The sequence below is a fragment of the Bombina bombina genome, chromosome 2 (assembly GCF_027579735.1).
Source record: "Bombina bombina isolate aBomBom1 chromosome 2, aBomBom1.pri, whole genome shotgun sequence".
Classification (NCBI taxonomy): Eukaryota; Metazoa; Chordata; class Amphibia; order Anura; family Bombinatoridae; genus Bombina; species Bombina bombina.
This window is the reverse complement of record NC_069500.1, coordinates 449,005,558-449,021,649: the sequence shown is the minus strand read 5'-3', so window position 1 is coordinate 449,021,649 and position 16,092 is coordinate 449,005,558.

Here is a 16,092-nt window from a genome sequence, read left to right as displayed (position 1 = left end):
GAGGCTGTTGAGTGCTTTGTAAGTTGGGGTTAATACTTTAAATTGGATTCTGGAGTCTTTAGGTAGTTAGGGTAGAGACTGGCAGAGTGGAGCAGCTAAAGTAGATTAGCAACTTAGGTGGATAAGTCTACCTGAAGCATTCATAATAGATTGGAAGGAGGAGAGGGGTTGTTTTGGAAGGTCATTTAGAAGTAGATTGCAGTAGTCAATGTATGACAAAATGATGGAATGAATTAGTATTTTTGTAGTTTTTTGAGTAAGGAAAGGATGAATTCTGGAAATATTGCATAGGTGTGCACTGTAGGATTTGGTAAGTGCTTGTTTATGTGGGTTGAATATGAGTTCTAAGCCAAGTGTGACCCCAAGACAGCAAAACTAGAGTGTGGTGTTGAGAATATAGTCTCTAACCATTAGAAAAATGTCAGGTGTCAGATGTCTCAAAGAGGGGTAAATAAGAAGCAGCTCAGTTTTGGACAGATTGAGATGCAGGTAGTGCGAGGACATCCAAAAGGAAATTGCAGAGAGACGATTGGTTATCTGGTTGAGTAAAGAGGGAGAGATAACAGGAAAGATAGATGTGGTTGCCATCCGCATATAAGTGACACTTAGGGGTCAAGTCCAGAGGGAATGCATGGGAACAGAGTTCCTGCACTATTTTTGCAGGTGGAACTAAGTTCCCCCTGGAAAGAGAACAGAAACCCTTCAGCAAACATTGCTGCTTCTGGTGTGAGGAGCTGGCAGTCAATCAGGTTAGAGGGATAGTGAGATCCTCTAGTAATGGGCAGTAACACTTCCTACAATACACTAAATGCAAGCCTGTCAGCAGTCCTGATGTGTGATCACCCCACACTGTGTGGAACACATGGTGCAGACATTTCTGTGTTGCTTGCTCTGGGGTTATTTAGCTTCCTTCAGAAGAAATAGGACTATTACACCTTAAGTGGGTGGGACTTTGCGACAGAGGAGGAGTCTGGAATTGCTGTTAAACACAGTATCAGTCTGCCCTGGAAAGGAAGGAGAGGGAAGGAGGGAGTGAGGAACTAAAGCTAAGCTGGCTATGCACCATGTGAGTTAAAAACAAAGTATGGACACCCTGGGTCTTGACATTAAACATCAGGCATTCATGTGTGTCTTGTTTAGTTATTTAAAGCTGTTTTACAAAAAGATCAGTGTTTCACCTCAGAAAAAATAAGTTCATCAAGCAGGGAAGAGTCATGTCCTTCCAGATTCCTGCTTTCTCTCTGATTGGAATTCCTTTTAGTTCTTCCAGAGATAGCGGGGATGAGGTTTACAAGGGAAATACATGTGTACATACAAAGGAAACTAGTCCTTGCAATTAAAGGTGTTTGTGAAATATCTTTTAGTAGGATAAGCTCAATTACTTTATTTTACACACCAATAGTATGTACAGTCTATTAATCTATGTTGGTGTCTGTATGTCTCTCAATTTATGGTCAGAAGGCCAGATTCTCTGAAGAATGCTGCCCTGTACTAGATAATGTATTTGCTGCAGATTTAACTTTACCAATTTCAGGTAAGCATGATTAAGGGAATGACTCCCGAAATGTTGCTTTTCACTTGTACCTGTTTTTAAATGTGTGAATAAACATATTGAAATATATGGTGCTGTGGACCGTCATATTTTTGAAGTTTGAGAGGTGTACAGTCACCTCTGTTCCATGAGCATCAAATCTTCAGGAAGGTGCTGTATAACAGGTTGTATATTTACCAATTTCATCCCAGTGCAAGGTGGCATGTTTTTTCTTTTAATGTTACTGTGCCCTCATGCCTCCTGCTTCCTCTGCCAGTGTTACTTGCTTCACATTTACTTGGTATACTTGTTAATGGTAAAAGAAAATGACACTCAGGTGCCTTGTGACCATAATTTTACTATAAATTACATAAACATTGTTTTTTTTACTGCAGGGTGAGTACACACACAAACCTTATCAAGATCATGATATCAGATGTTTACATTACAGCGCCTTACATATCCTGAGAGCCAGGGAGTAACAGCTCCTAAAAGAAGTGTGTGTCTGGCTTCAGTAAAATCCTAAATTACAAATACAAATTTCACCCCTGCTGTGTAAAAATATAATGATGTCTATCATCAGGTCCAAAGGCAACCATTCAGCCCTTCATTGCTTTCATTAACCACAGTTGATAGATTATATACATATAAATACAGTGTGTGTGTGTATGTAAAAGTGTGTGTATAAAACAATATTAATTGTTAGGGAGGTGGAAGTCTTGGTGAGTTCCCACACTTTTTTTGTAGGACTTGACCCCTGGTGGTACTGGAACCCAAAGGAGGATATAAGTTTTCCAAGGGAGGCTGTATAGAGAGAAAAGCAAGGGGCCCAAGACAAAGCACTCATAGTAGATGCTTTTATTATCCCCATCTGCCTTTCCCATCTATGTTTCATTTTTTTTATTAATTTCTTATAAATTGCTGTTACAGAATTTGCAATCAGCATATCACCTTACTTTGCAAACACTTCTGTAATTTATAGAAAACATGATATTTGTCTCTAAGGCAGAACATCTCAGAATACAGTGTTCATCAATCTATTTTAAGATAACTTTTTTTATTTTTTTTAAAGATAAACAACCCGTCTCCTTTATTGCTTTTTCCATACTGAAGTAATGAAATCATACATTTACATTTGAATTATTCCATTTTGTTTTGTGCGTCCATTTCCAGGCTTATCAAAATATTAAATAAAAGTAATCATTTGAGAAGAGAAAAAAAGGGAGCGCTCACAAACTGTGGGATACTGCGTGTATTGACAATATCAGAGCAATGCAGCTAAAAGACACCTACTGAAAGCAATCCAAACTTCAGTGATAGAAGAGCAAAAATTGCCCCGTAGATGAAATAAAAGGAGAATGGGTCTAGCGCAAGGCTGTGTATCGTCAAACAAAAAAATATATATCAAAGAATAGAAGAAGGGAATCGATCTTCCCTCCCTATGGATACAAATTGCTTAGGTGTGTACTCTAGATGACAGGGATATTGTCATGAAATACCTACACAGTAGTTGTGAAACAATACTCCAGATACATGAAAAACAATGTGCGCCTAGAGCACAGCGATAAAATACAATACAATAGGGTAAATATCAAAGATAAAAAGGTATGTGTGATAGGCTGAATCAAATAAAAATATCTCTCTCAGTAACCCAAGACGGGACAGCCAGTGTAGTTGGTAAAAAGAAAAAAAAGGCAGAGAGTTCCACAAGATGTGAGCCAGTCTGGAGAAGTCCTGTAAACGGGAGTGTGATGAGGTAACCAGAGAGAAGGAGAGTAGGAGGTCATGAGCAGAGTGAAGGGGATGGGAGGGAGAGTATCTGGAGACAAGGTCTGAGATATAGGGGGGAGCAGTGCAGTTGAGGGCTTTGTATGTCAGAGTGAGAATTTTGTGTTTGATTCTAGAGGCAAGAGGAAGCCAGTGAAGGGATTGGCAGAGAGGAGCAGCAGATGAAGTGCGTTGTGTAAGGAAGATGAGTCTGGCAGAGGCATTCATTATGGATTGTAAAGGAGCTAGGTGGCAGGTGGGGAGACCAGAGAGGACAGAGTTGCAGTAATCGAGGTGGGAAAGAATGAGAGAGAGGATTAAAATCTTAGTTGTGTCTTGTGTAAGGAAGTGTCTAATTTTAGAGATATTTTTAAGGTGGAAGTGGCAGGCTTTAGCCAAGGACTGAATGTGAGGAATGAAAGAAAGATCTGAGTCAAATGTGACCCAGAGACATCAGGAATGCGGTGTAGGGGTAATAATGGAGTTGTCGACAGTTATAGAGAGATTGAGGGTGGAGATTTTTGAAGAAGGGGGGGAAATGAGGAGCTCAGTTTTGGAGAGATTTAGCTTGAGGTAGTGAGAGGACATCCAGGAAGAGATGTGCGAAAGACAGTTAGTGACACGGGTTAGTAAGGAAGGAGATAGGTCTGGTGCAGAGAAGTAGATTTGGGTGTCGCCGGCATACAAATGATATTGGAAACCGTGGGACTTTATTAGGGAACCTAGTGATGACATGTAGATTGAGAAGAGAAGGGGACTGAGGACAGAGCCTTGCGGTACTCTGACAAAAAGTGGTGACGGGGCAGAGGAGGCCCCAGAGAAGGCTACACTAAAGGTACGGTTTGACAGGTAGGAAGAGAGCCACGAAAGGACTGTGTCACAGATGCCGAAGGATTGGAAGGTTTGGAGCAAAAGAGGGTGGTCAACAGTGTCAAAAGAAATAGTGTAATACCGTTTATTTGCTCCAATGGAAAGAGGATACAACAATTGGCTCCTTACATTAAAAACCCTCAATCACAATGAGGTAAGAATACAGCTTAAAAGCAGAAACTTGCAAGATGCCCACCACGAAACCTTACGCGTTTCGAAGATCAAAGTCTTCTTCATCAGAGTAGTGGTACAATAGCATCCCGTACACATTTAAATGATAACCTGAATTTGCGGTTTATTTCGGACACCCGATTCTGACTTGGAGGGAGTGTACTAACGTCAAGCCCTGTGTTCCATATTATTGGGCAGACCTCCAAGAATTTTAAACCACTCATGGCAATGAATACAAAGTAAACATGGGAACAACAAATAGGCAGTAACAAACTAATTTCATACCCACTATGAAAAAGGGGGGATTTTTTCTATTCAGATTATCGGGACTTTATGACATGTTTCCTAATTTACATAAAGACAGAAGAAATACCAACTGCACACAAATAGCAACATAATGCAAACGTTATTGTCTCTTAACCTTTCTGTTGAAATATATTATATGATTCAGTATGTTCGGAATGAAAATGTTTCCACTACACACATTTAAAGGTACATCTGATAAACACATAGATTGAGAATATATAAATATACATTTTTAAATCCCTACACAAAAAATAATTTTCTACCTTGGAATAATAAAATATATGCTGTAAATAGGGGGGTGAATAAATGTTTAACCCGATATATCAACAAATATCTAAAATCTTTAAATCATTAAAAATATTAGAATATACAAATATATAAATATCAAAATATAAAAATATAAATCTACCTGTGTTAGAACATTCTAATGGAATTATTTAAAGGAAAACGTAACCTAAAAAATAAATACATTTCCAAAAGAATAATAATAACAATAAAATACAAAAAATACAAAAAATTATAAATCTAAATTCAAATGTGGATATAAAAGTAAAAGGCAGGAAGAAAAAAAAGGGGGGTAGTAGGGGGAAGGAAAGAAAGGAGAGGGGGATTTATTTATAAAAAGGCTACCACATCAATGTCTTTATTTAAGCCATGGGGTATGAGTGTATTAAAATGATGTATCCAAAAGGTTTCTCTTTGGCGAAGTTTCATTAGCCTATCCCCTCCTAGAGAAAATGGGTGAACATATTCCAATACAGAACCTCTTAGACTTTTAGGGTCACTATTATGTATTACCCTATAGTGTTCCGATAAACTATGGTCCTTGAAAGATGATTAAATATTGGAGATATGTTCTGCCAATCTTTTTTTATATGGACTTTAGTATGACCTATGTACTGCAGATCACAGCTGCACTTTAAAATATAGACCACAAAAGGGGTTTTGCAGTTAGTGAGATGTTTCCATATACAGGTTTTGTTATTTGCTGTGGCCTCTATTTTTTTAGTGGGTTTATTTCCACTATATGCATGTGTACAACTAGAGCAATTATTCCTATTACATTTGAAGAAACCTACAGTGTTTTTATCTAGCCAGTTCTTTTTAGTTTCCTTTTCTCTCAGTTTTCTTGGAGCTAATATATTTTTAATATTTTTGTTCTTTCTAAAAATCACAGTGGGCTTTTCTCCAATGATTAGATCTAGTAGCTTATCTTGTTTAAGCACAGACCAATGTTTTGAAAGGATCTTTTTAATATCCGGGGCAGCTTCATTATATTTTGTAATAAGGCCTGATTTAAATTTAGAGTGAGATTTAAATTTTTGTTCTGGTTTCATCTTCTCTATGTTTTCAATGTTTGTTTTGGCCAGAAGAGCCTCCCGGCCTAGATTTCTAACTCTTTTTACAGAGTTATCTAAGAGTTTTTTGGTAACTTTTAGTGTCAATTTTTTCTTTTAATATAGCTGATTCTTCATCCACCCACAGTGGTGTTGCAAGGCGGTGGTGAGCCCACAACCCACTATGGCCGACCAGTGATCATGGTGTATCAACAGGCTTCTACTTACCTCATACGATTGAGGTTCAATTTTGTTAGTACGACTGACTAGAAGGGCAGGATAATTGAAATCCATCTCTGTGACACCTTTATTTGCTGTACGAGGGACCGCATCTCAACTCATTAAGATTCACATATAAACTGTATTCAACCCTTTAGTGGACTGTTTGGGAACAAAGGGTCTGAGAGCTACATGCACATTATTTTCTGTTCTTTATGATTGCTATGTATTTTATATTCCGAATCTAGTGTTCTATCTTTTTACCAGCTACACTGGCTGTCCCGTCTAGGGTTACTGAGAGAGATATTTTTATTTGATCCAGCCTATCACACATAACTTTTTATCTTTGATATTTCCCCTATTGTATTGTATTTTATCGCTGTGCTCTAGGCGCACATTGTTTTTCATGTATCTGGAGTATTGCTTCACAACTATTGTGTAGGTATTTCATGACAATATCCCTGTCATCTAGAGTACACACCTAAGCAATCTGTATCCATAGGGAGGGAAGATTAACTCCCTTCTTCTATTCTTTGATTTTTTTTGTGTTTGATGATAAACAGCCTTGCACTAGATCCATTCTCCTTGTAAAAGTAATCATTTGTCTCCAATGTCCACAAGCTATAAAGTTCTGTAAATTGATTTCTCCATTCTCAAATGATACTGCTTTTTGACCAAGTTATCATCTCTTTCCAACATTATTAAAAGTAGTGGAACTTTAAAGTAACCAAACCTATCTATTTAATTAAACATGTTGATTTCTTTTTGTCAAACACTGCATATTACATACATTGCGTCTTCATATATATTTGTCATATAAATAGCTATATTTCTCACCCCAGTAGCTTTTTAAAAGTTTTTAAAAGAGTATTATTCATTTACAGATATGATGATTGATTTGACATTGAAAAACTTGTTTATATTAATATTATTTGGATGTCTGCTATTGTATTAGTTTCATGTTTTACATCTCACAAAGTTGGAACATCTAAAAACACTTCATGTTTTTGATAAAACTTTACTCTGATCCAATACTTCCTGGGGGCATAATTGAACACATATATGTTGGTGATAGAGTGGCAGGTTTCTTGGGGACAATTGAGAAACTAATTTAAAATACCATAAGGAAAGAACACAATGGATGATTGTGTCTGAAGGATCAGTCAGTCTGTGGCTCTGGTGCATTTGCAATGGAGTAGATAAAAGTCTAGAAAGATGTTGGACATAAGCCAGCAGATAGCACTGTATCTGAGGTAAACACAAACAGTGGCCAGAAATAGGCATCTACTAGCCAGAGGTCAGATACAAACAGCTAATAACTATAGGTCAGATATATATAACCAGTTTGTATATGACCATAGACAAGTAGGTCAGATGTAAGCAAGTATAGTTGTAAAATACAGGTAGTTGATAGGGATTGTATCATTTCATTTTCATGGTATTACTAACAGCTTTGAGTCTTTTGGGCATATCTCTAAAAGCTTTGCACATCTGGAACCTGCAATTTGTGAACATTATTAGCAAAATTTATCAAACTTTTCCATGTTGAATGTGACTGTTAGTAACATGAATTTTCCATTCTTTTAACAGACTAGCAACCAAATCAAGGTCTAGGTTTTGATTGGGCCATTTTAAGTCATTCAACTTTTTTATATTAAATAACTCCCCTGTAGCTTTGTCTCAGTGTTTATGGTCATTGTTCTCCTGGAAGGTGAATCTCTGCCTCGTCTCAGAAGTCTTGCAGACTGAAACTAAATTTCCTTGTAATTACCTTTTCCTTTTAATATGGCTCCATCCATCTTGCCCTCAATCCTGACCAGTTTCCCAGTCCCTACAAATTAAAATTATCTGACAAACATAATGCTACCACCCTTTTGTTATACCTGTGTTTGCTTTGCACCACAGCCCTACATTACAAGTTGAGCTCAGTCCATAACACTTGAATTTTTTGCTCTCAGATTTCAAGTGCATGGTTAATATACATTGTGTGCTCAGTAGTATAGTGTATTAAACACGCACTGCCTGTCAAACAAGAAAACAGCTAACTGGACAAGAAGAACGCTGTGGGTGGAGCTTGGCAGCCATTTTAGGCTGCTAACAAATTATGATTATTTGAAAGTTTCATGTGCTTCTTACAAGCTTACAGATGTGGAACCTGTTTCAAGATGATTGACTAGTATGTAACAAGTAATACATAATAAGTATTGGGTCTAGACTGTCCCTTTAAATGGATATGAAACCCAATATGTTTCTTTCATTATTCAGCTAGAGCTTGTGATTTTAAAAAAATCTTCCAATTTACTTCTATTATCTTATTTTTTTTGTTATCTTGGTATCCTTTGTTGAAAAGGTTACCTAAGTAGGCTTATGAGCTGCTAATTGGTGACTGCACATATATGCCTCATGTTATTGGCTCACCCAATGTGTTAACTAGCTCCTGGAAATTCATTACTGCTGCTTCAACAAATGATACTAAGATAATGAAGCAAAATAGATGATAGAAGTAAAATGGAAAGTTGTTCAAAATTGAATGGTCTATCTGAATCATGAAAGAAAAAATTTGGGATTCATGTCCCTTTAACTTTCCTACCTATCGGCCAGAATACAAGTTTTGCGTTATGAGGGGTGCGGTGCTAACTTGCACGTTATTGTCACCGCTCACTTACCTACAGCACTGGTATTACAGGTTTTCCTAAACCCGGCGTTATTAGGCAAGAAGTGAGCGTAAAGCAAAATTGAGCTCCATACCGCACTCCAATACCAGCGCTGCTTAAGTCAGCGGTGAGCTGGTTGTACCTGCTCGTGCACAATTTCCCCATAGACATCAATGGGGAGAGTCAGCTGAAAAAAAGCCTAACACCTGCAAAAAAGCATTGTAAAGCTCCGTAACGCAGCCCCATTGATTCCTATGGGGAAACAAAATTTATTTTTACACCTAACACCCTAACATCCTAAATGCCCTTTTAAGGGCAATGCCCTTACAAATGCCCTTTTCAGGGCAATGGGGAGCTTAGGTTTTTTAGTTAGAGTTTAATTTGGGGGGTTGGTTGTGTGGGTGGTGGGTTTTACTGTTGGGGGAGATGTTTGTATTTTTTTAACAGGTTAAAGAGCTGATTTCTTTGGGGCAATGCCCCGCAAAAGGCCCTTTTAAGGGCTATTGGTAGTTTAGGCTAGGGTTTTTTTTATTTTGGGGGGGCTTTTTTTATTTTGATAGGGCTATTAGATTAGGAGTAATTAGTTTAAATATCTTGTAATTTGTTTTTTATTTTGTGTAATTTAGTGTTTGTTTTTTTGTAATTTAGGTAATTGTATTTAATTTATTTAATTGTATTTAATTTAGGTAATTTATTTAATTGTAGTGTAGTGTTAGGTGTTAGTGTAACTTAGGTTAGGTTTTATTTTACAGGTAAATTTGTATTTATTTTAGCTAGGTAGTTAGCAAATAGTTAATATCTATTTAGTAACTATTCTACCTAGTTAAAATAAATACAAACTTGCCTGTAAAATAAAAATTAACCCTAAGATAGCTACAATGTAACTATTAGTTATATTGTAGTTAGCTTACGGTTTATTTTACAGGTAAGTATTTAGTTTTAAATAGGTATTATTAAGGTATTAATAGTAGGTTTGATTTAGATTTCATTTAATCATATTTAAGTTAGGGGGTGTTAAGGTTAGGGTTAGACTTAGATTTAGGGGTTAATAACTTTAGTATAGTGGCGGCGACATTGGGGGCGGCAGATTAGGGGTTAATAAATGTAGGTAGGTGGCAGCGATGTTAGGGGTGGCATATTAGGGGTTAATACCATTTAACTAGTGTTTGCGATGCGGGAGTGTGGCGGTTTATGGGTTAATATGTTTATTATAGTTGCGGTGATGTCCGGAGTGGCAGATTAGGGGTTAATAAGTATAATGTAGGTGTCGGCGATGTCAGGGGCAGCAGATTAGGTGTTAATAAGTGTAATATTAGGGGTGTTGATTGGAACAGCCAATAGAATGCGAGCTCAATCCTATTGGCTGATTGGATCAGCCAATAGGATTGAAGTTTAATCCTATTGGCTGATTGCATCAGTCAATAGGATTTTTTCAACCTTAATTCCGATTGGCTGATAGAATTCTATCAGCCAATCGGAATCAAAGGGACGCCATCTTGGATGACGTCACTTAAAGAAACATTCATTCGGGAAGAAGACTTCGTTGGAAGAGGATGCTCCGCGCCGGATGTCTTGAAGATAGAGCCACTCCGCGCCGGATGGATGAAGATAGAAGATGCTGTCTGGATGAAGACTTCTGCCCATCTGAAGGACCACTTCTCCCGGCTTGGATGAAGATTTCTCCCGGCTTCGTTGAGGACTTCATGTCGCTTCAATGAGAACTTCTCGCGGCTTCATTGAGGATGGATGTCGGATCTTCAAAACTGTAAGTGGATCTTCAGGGGTTAGTGTTAGGATTTTTTAAGGGTTTATTGGGTGGGTTTTATTTTTAGGTTAGGGCTTTGGGCTGCAATAGAGCTAAATGCCCTTTTAAGGGCAATGCCCATACAAAGGCCCTTTTCAGGGCAATGGGGAACTTAGGTTTTTTTTAGTTAGGGTTTTATTTGGGGGGTTTGGTTGTGTGGGTGGTGGGTTTTACTGTTGGGGGGTTTTGTATTTTTTTAACAGGTTAAAGAGCTGATTTATTTGGGGCAATGCCCCGCAAAAGGCCCTTTTATGGGCTATGGGTAGTTTAGGCTAGGGTTTTTTTTTATTTTGGGGGGGGGGCTTTTTTATTTTGATAGGGCTATTAGATTAGGTGTAATTAGTTTAAATATCTTGTAATTTGTTTTTTATTTTGTGTAATTTAGTGTTTGTTTGTTTTTTTGTAATTTAGGAAATTGTATTTAATTTAGTTAATTGTATTTAATTTAGGTAATTTATTTAATTGTAGTGTAGTGTTAGGTGTTAGTGTAACTTAGGTTAGGTTTTATTTTACAGGTACATTTGTATTTATTTTAGCTAGGTAGTTAGTAAATAATTAATAACTATTTACTAACTATTCTACCTAGTTAAAATAAATAAAACTTGCCTGTAAAATAAAAATAAACCCTAAGCTAGCTACAATGTAACTATTAGTTATATTGTAGTTAGCTTACGGTTTATTTTACAGGTACATTTTTAGTTTTAAATAGGAATTATTTAGTTATTAATAGTAGGTTTGATTTAGATTTAATTTAATTATATTTAAGTTAGGGGGTGTTAGGGTTAGACTTAGGTTTAGGGGTTAATACAGTTAGTATAGTGGCGGCGACGTTGGGGGCGGTAGATTATGGGTTAAAGGGACAGTCTAGTATAAATTAAACTTTCATTATTCAGATACGACTTTCCAAATTACTTTTATCATCAACTTTGCTTTTTTCTCTTGGTATTCTTAGTTTAAACTAAACATAGGTAGGCTCATATGCTAATTTCTAAGCCTTTGAGGGCTGCCTCTTATCACATGCTTTTTAAATCTCTTTTCAACACAAAGAGACAGAAAGTACACGTGGGCCATATAGATAACACTGTGTTCAGGCACAGGGGGTTATTTAAGATTTAGCACAAAACAATGCTAGATTTAAGACAATAGATAATAAACAGTTACAGTCATGTGATCAGGGGGCTGGAAGAAGGTTCTTAGATACAAAGTAATCACAGAGGTAAAAAGTATATTAATATAACTGTGTTGGTTATGCAAAACTGGGGAATGGGTAATAAAGGGATTATCTATCTTTTAAAACAATAACAATTCTATGGTAGACTGTCCCTTTAATAACAGTAATGTAGGTTGCGGCGATGTTAGGGGCGACAGATTAGGGGTTAATAATATTTAACTAGTGTTTGAGATGCGGGAGTACGGCGGTTTAGGGGTTAATATGTTTATTATAGTGGTGGCAATGTCGGGAGCAGCAGATTAGGGGCTAATATTTTTATTTTAGTGTTTGCGATGCGGGAGGGCCTCGGTTTAAGGGTTAATATGTAGTTTATGGGTGTTAGTGTACTTTTTAGCACTTTAGTTATGAGTTTTATGCTACAGCTCTGTAGTGTAAAACTCATAACTACTGACTTGTGTTACGAATCTTGCGGGATAGGCTGTACCGCTCACTTTTTGTCCTCAATAAAAAAGCTTGTAATACCGGAGCAATGTAAGTCCCATTGAAAATAGACTATACGCAAATTGCGTAAGTTGATTTGCGGTAAGGCCAAAAAAGTGTGCGGGACAGCTGTACCTACAAGACTCGTAATAGCAGCGGTAGTAAAATGCTGCTTTTTTACTCATAAAGAAAAACTCGTAATCTAGCCGATTGATTTGTACCGCATGAACCATAAATTGAATGATTTTTTTTAAAGGGCTTAAAAATCCCCTTAGCTAACAAGGCAATCATTTTTTTACATGAAATTTAATAGCGCTATTAATTTCCGTCCTTATTTATTATTTAACTAAATATTTTAGTTATCTTGTTCCCATGCAATCTGTTATTTTACAGATGATCTAAGGTGTTAAATTATGTAGCATGTGAACTGAAAAACTGAACAATATAAGTTAAATGAATCATGGGTAGACTTACATCCTGTTCTATAATCCAAATTATAATTGCTTGAATAATTTGCAAGCAAATATGAATCAGGGTGTTTGCCATAATGCTCTAGGCAAATAAATGTATAAGCATAATAAAGTCAGATAGATGGTATGAACTGTCCAAGGGAAAAAAAAAACAAAATCATTTTCAGGTTCTAAAATGTAGAAAAAGATTATTGGGATGACAAATATTTAGTTCACCATTAATGTATTAAAAAAACATAATTATCAGTTTAATACATATTACCCTATTATTTGTTCATAAATACATTAACATAATATACAATATATAGTTATTATCTTTATTTTCAGTTTAGTACTTGACATTTCCAATGCTAGTAACTCACATAAGGCATGAAACCATTTAAACTTCTACCAAAACATAAATATGTTAAGTCTCTCACAGCTATATATGATACATGGTAGCAACAAGGATAGAATCATCAGAGAACTTGCAAATTTGTTTTTAAAATTCAAAGCTGCTTTTAATTCATCTTTCTAAAAGTAGCCTGTAAACAGAATTTAAATGTCAGATCTTCAACAAGCTTTTTTTTTTGTATCATTTATCTTCTCACTCAAATCACAATTTTGAAACTGAAAATATCATTAAAAGTACTTTGCTCTGGGCATTTTATGAACTTACTTGATTATATGGTCCTAATAAGCCGATCAGATCTATTTATTAGGTTCTAGAATGCCACAATCAATGATATGTGCTAGTGCTTTTTATAGTTGCACTATTGCTTGCACAAATCAATATGCATATCCCCCACAAAGGGATTAGACACATTATTAAAGTCAGCTCTTGACCAACAATGCAGTACTAGACCAACCACTGGGCCAATCAGGGTGATATATGTGCATAGTCGCCAATCACTGGTTGTGTTTAGATCAGGAATGGCAGTGCATCCCCAGTCAAGAGTTGACTTTAACTATGTATGTAACCTATTTGTAGAGTAGGGTTATGCGGGGTGTGTTTGCAGTGCGGGTCACATACACCGAGATTACGAGATTTGCGGTAACAGGGGTGCGGTGCTAATGCTTAGTTTCAGCTCACCTACAAACAACGCTGGTATTACGGGGTTTTTTCAACCCGGCGTTAGCCTCTAAAAAGTGAGCGGAGAGCAAAATTTAGCTCCACATCTCACCTCAATACCAACGCTGCTTACGGTAGCGGTGAGCTGGCTAAACATGCTCGTGCACGATTTCCCCATAGGAATCAATGGGGCAGAGCCGGCTGAAAAAAAAACCTAATACCTGCAAAAAAGCAGTGTTCAGCTCCTAACGCAGCCCCATTGATTCCTATGGGGAAAGAAAATTTATGTCTACACCTAACACCCTAACATGAACCCTGAGTCTAAACACCCCTAATCTTACACTTATTAACCCCTAATCTGCCACCCCCGACATCGCCGACACCTACATTATATTATTAACCCCAAATCTACCGCTCCAGACACCACCGCCCCCTAAATTATACTTATGAACCCCTAATCTGCCGCCCCCAACATCGCCAACACCTACATTATATTTATTAACCCCTAATCTTCCGCCCCCAATGTCGCCGCAAACTAACTACATTTATTAACCCCTAATCTGCCGCCCCTTAATCTGCCGCCCCCAACGTCGCCGTCACTATAATAACGTTATTAACCCCTAAACCTAAGTCTAACCCTAACCCTATATAATATAATTTAAATAAATCTAAATAAAATAACAACAATTAAATAAATTATTCCTATTTAAAACTAAATTCTTACCTATAAAATAAACCCTAAGATAGCTACAATATAACTAATAGTTACATTGTAGCTAGCTTAGGGTTTTTTTTTATTTTACAGGCAACTTTGTATTTATTTTAACTAGCTAGAATAGCTATTAAATATTTAATAACTACCTAGATAAAATAAATACAAATTTACCTGTAAAATAAACCCTAACCTAAATTACACTAACACCTAACACTACACTATCATTAAATGTATTCCCTAAATTACCTACAATTAACTACAATTAAATAAAATAAACTAAAGTACGAGAAAAAAACAAAACACTAAATTACAGAAAAAAATAAAATAATTACAAGAATTTTAAACTAATTACACCTAATCTAATCCCCCTAATAAAATAAAAAAGCCCCCCAAAATAAAAAAAATCCCTACCCTATACTAAATTACAAATAGCCCTTAAAAGGGCCTTTTGCGGGGCATTGCCCCAAAGTAATCAGCTCTTTTACGTGTAAGAAAAAATACAATACCCCCCAACATTAAAACCCATCACCCACACACCCAACCCTACTCTAAAACCCACCCAATCCCCCCTTAATAAAACCTAACACTAACCCCTTGAAGATCACCCTACCGTGAGACGTCTTCACCCAGCTGGGCACAAGTGGTCCTCCAGGGGGGCAGAAGTCTTCATCCGATCTGGGCAGAAGAGGACCTCCAGACGGCCTGAAGTCTTCATCCAGGAGGCATCTTCTATCTTCATCCGTCCGGAGCGGAGTGGGTCCATCTTGAAGCCAGCCGACGTGGAGCCTCCATCCAGACCGACGACTACACGACCAATGACGGTTCCTTTAAATGACGTCATCCAAGATGGCGTCACTTGAATTCCGATTGGCTGATTCGTCGTGCCAATAGGAATTAAGGTAGGAAAAATCCTATTGGCTGATCCAATCAGCCAATAGGATTGAGCTTACATTCTATTGGCTGTTCCAATCAGCCAATAGAATGCGAGCTCAATCCTATTGACTGATTGGATCAGCCAATAGGATTTTTCCTACCTTAATTCCGATTGGCTGATAGAATCCTATCAGCCAATCGGAATTCAAGGGATGCCATCTTCGATGACGTCACTTAAAGGGCCCGTCATTGTTCAAGAAGACTCCGGATGAAGAGGATGCTCTGCGTCGGATGGCTTCAAGATGGACCCGCTCCAGATGGATGAAAATAGAAGATGCCACTTGGATGAAGACTTCTGCCCCTCTGGAGGACCACTTGTGCCCGGCTGGGTGAAGACGTCTCACGGTAGGGTGATCTTCAAGGGGTTAGTGTTAGGCTTTATTAAGGGGGAATTGGGTGGGTTTTAGAGTAGGGTTGGGTGGTGGGTTTTAATGTTGGGGGGTATTGTATTTTTTTTTACAGGTAAAAGAGCTGATTACTTTGGGGCAATGCCCTGCAAAAGGCCCTTTTAAGGGCAATTTGTAATTTAGTATAGGGTAGGGATTTTTTTTATTTTGGGGGGCTTTTTTATTTTATTAGGGGGATTAGATTAGGTGTAATTAGTTTAAAATTC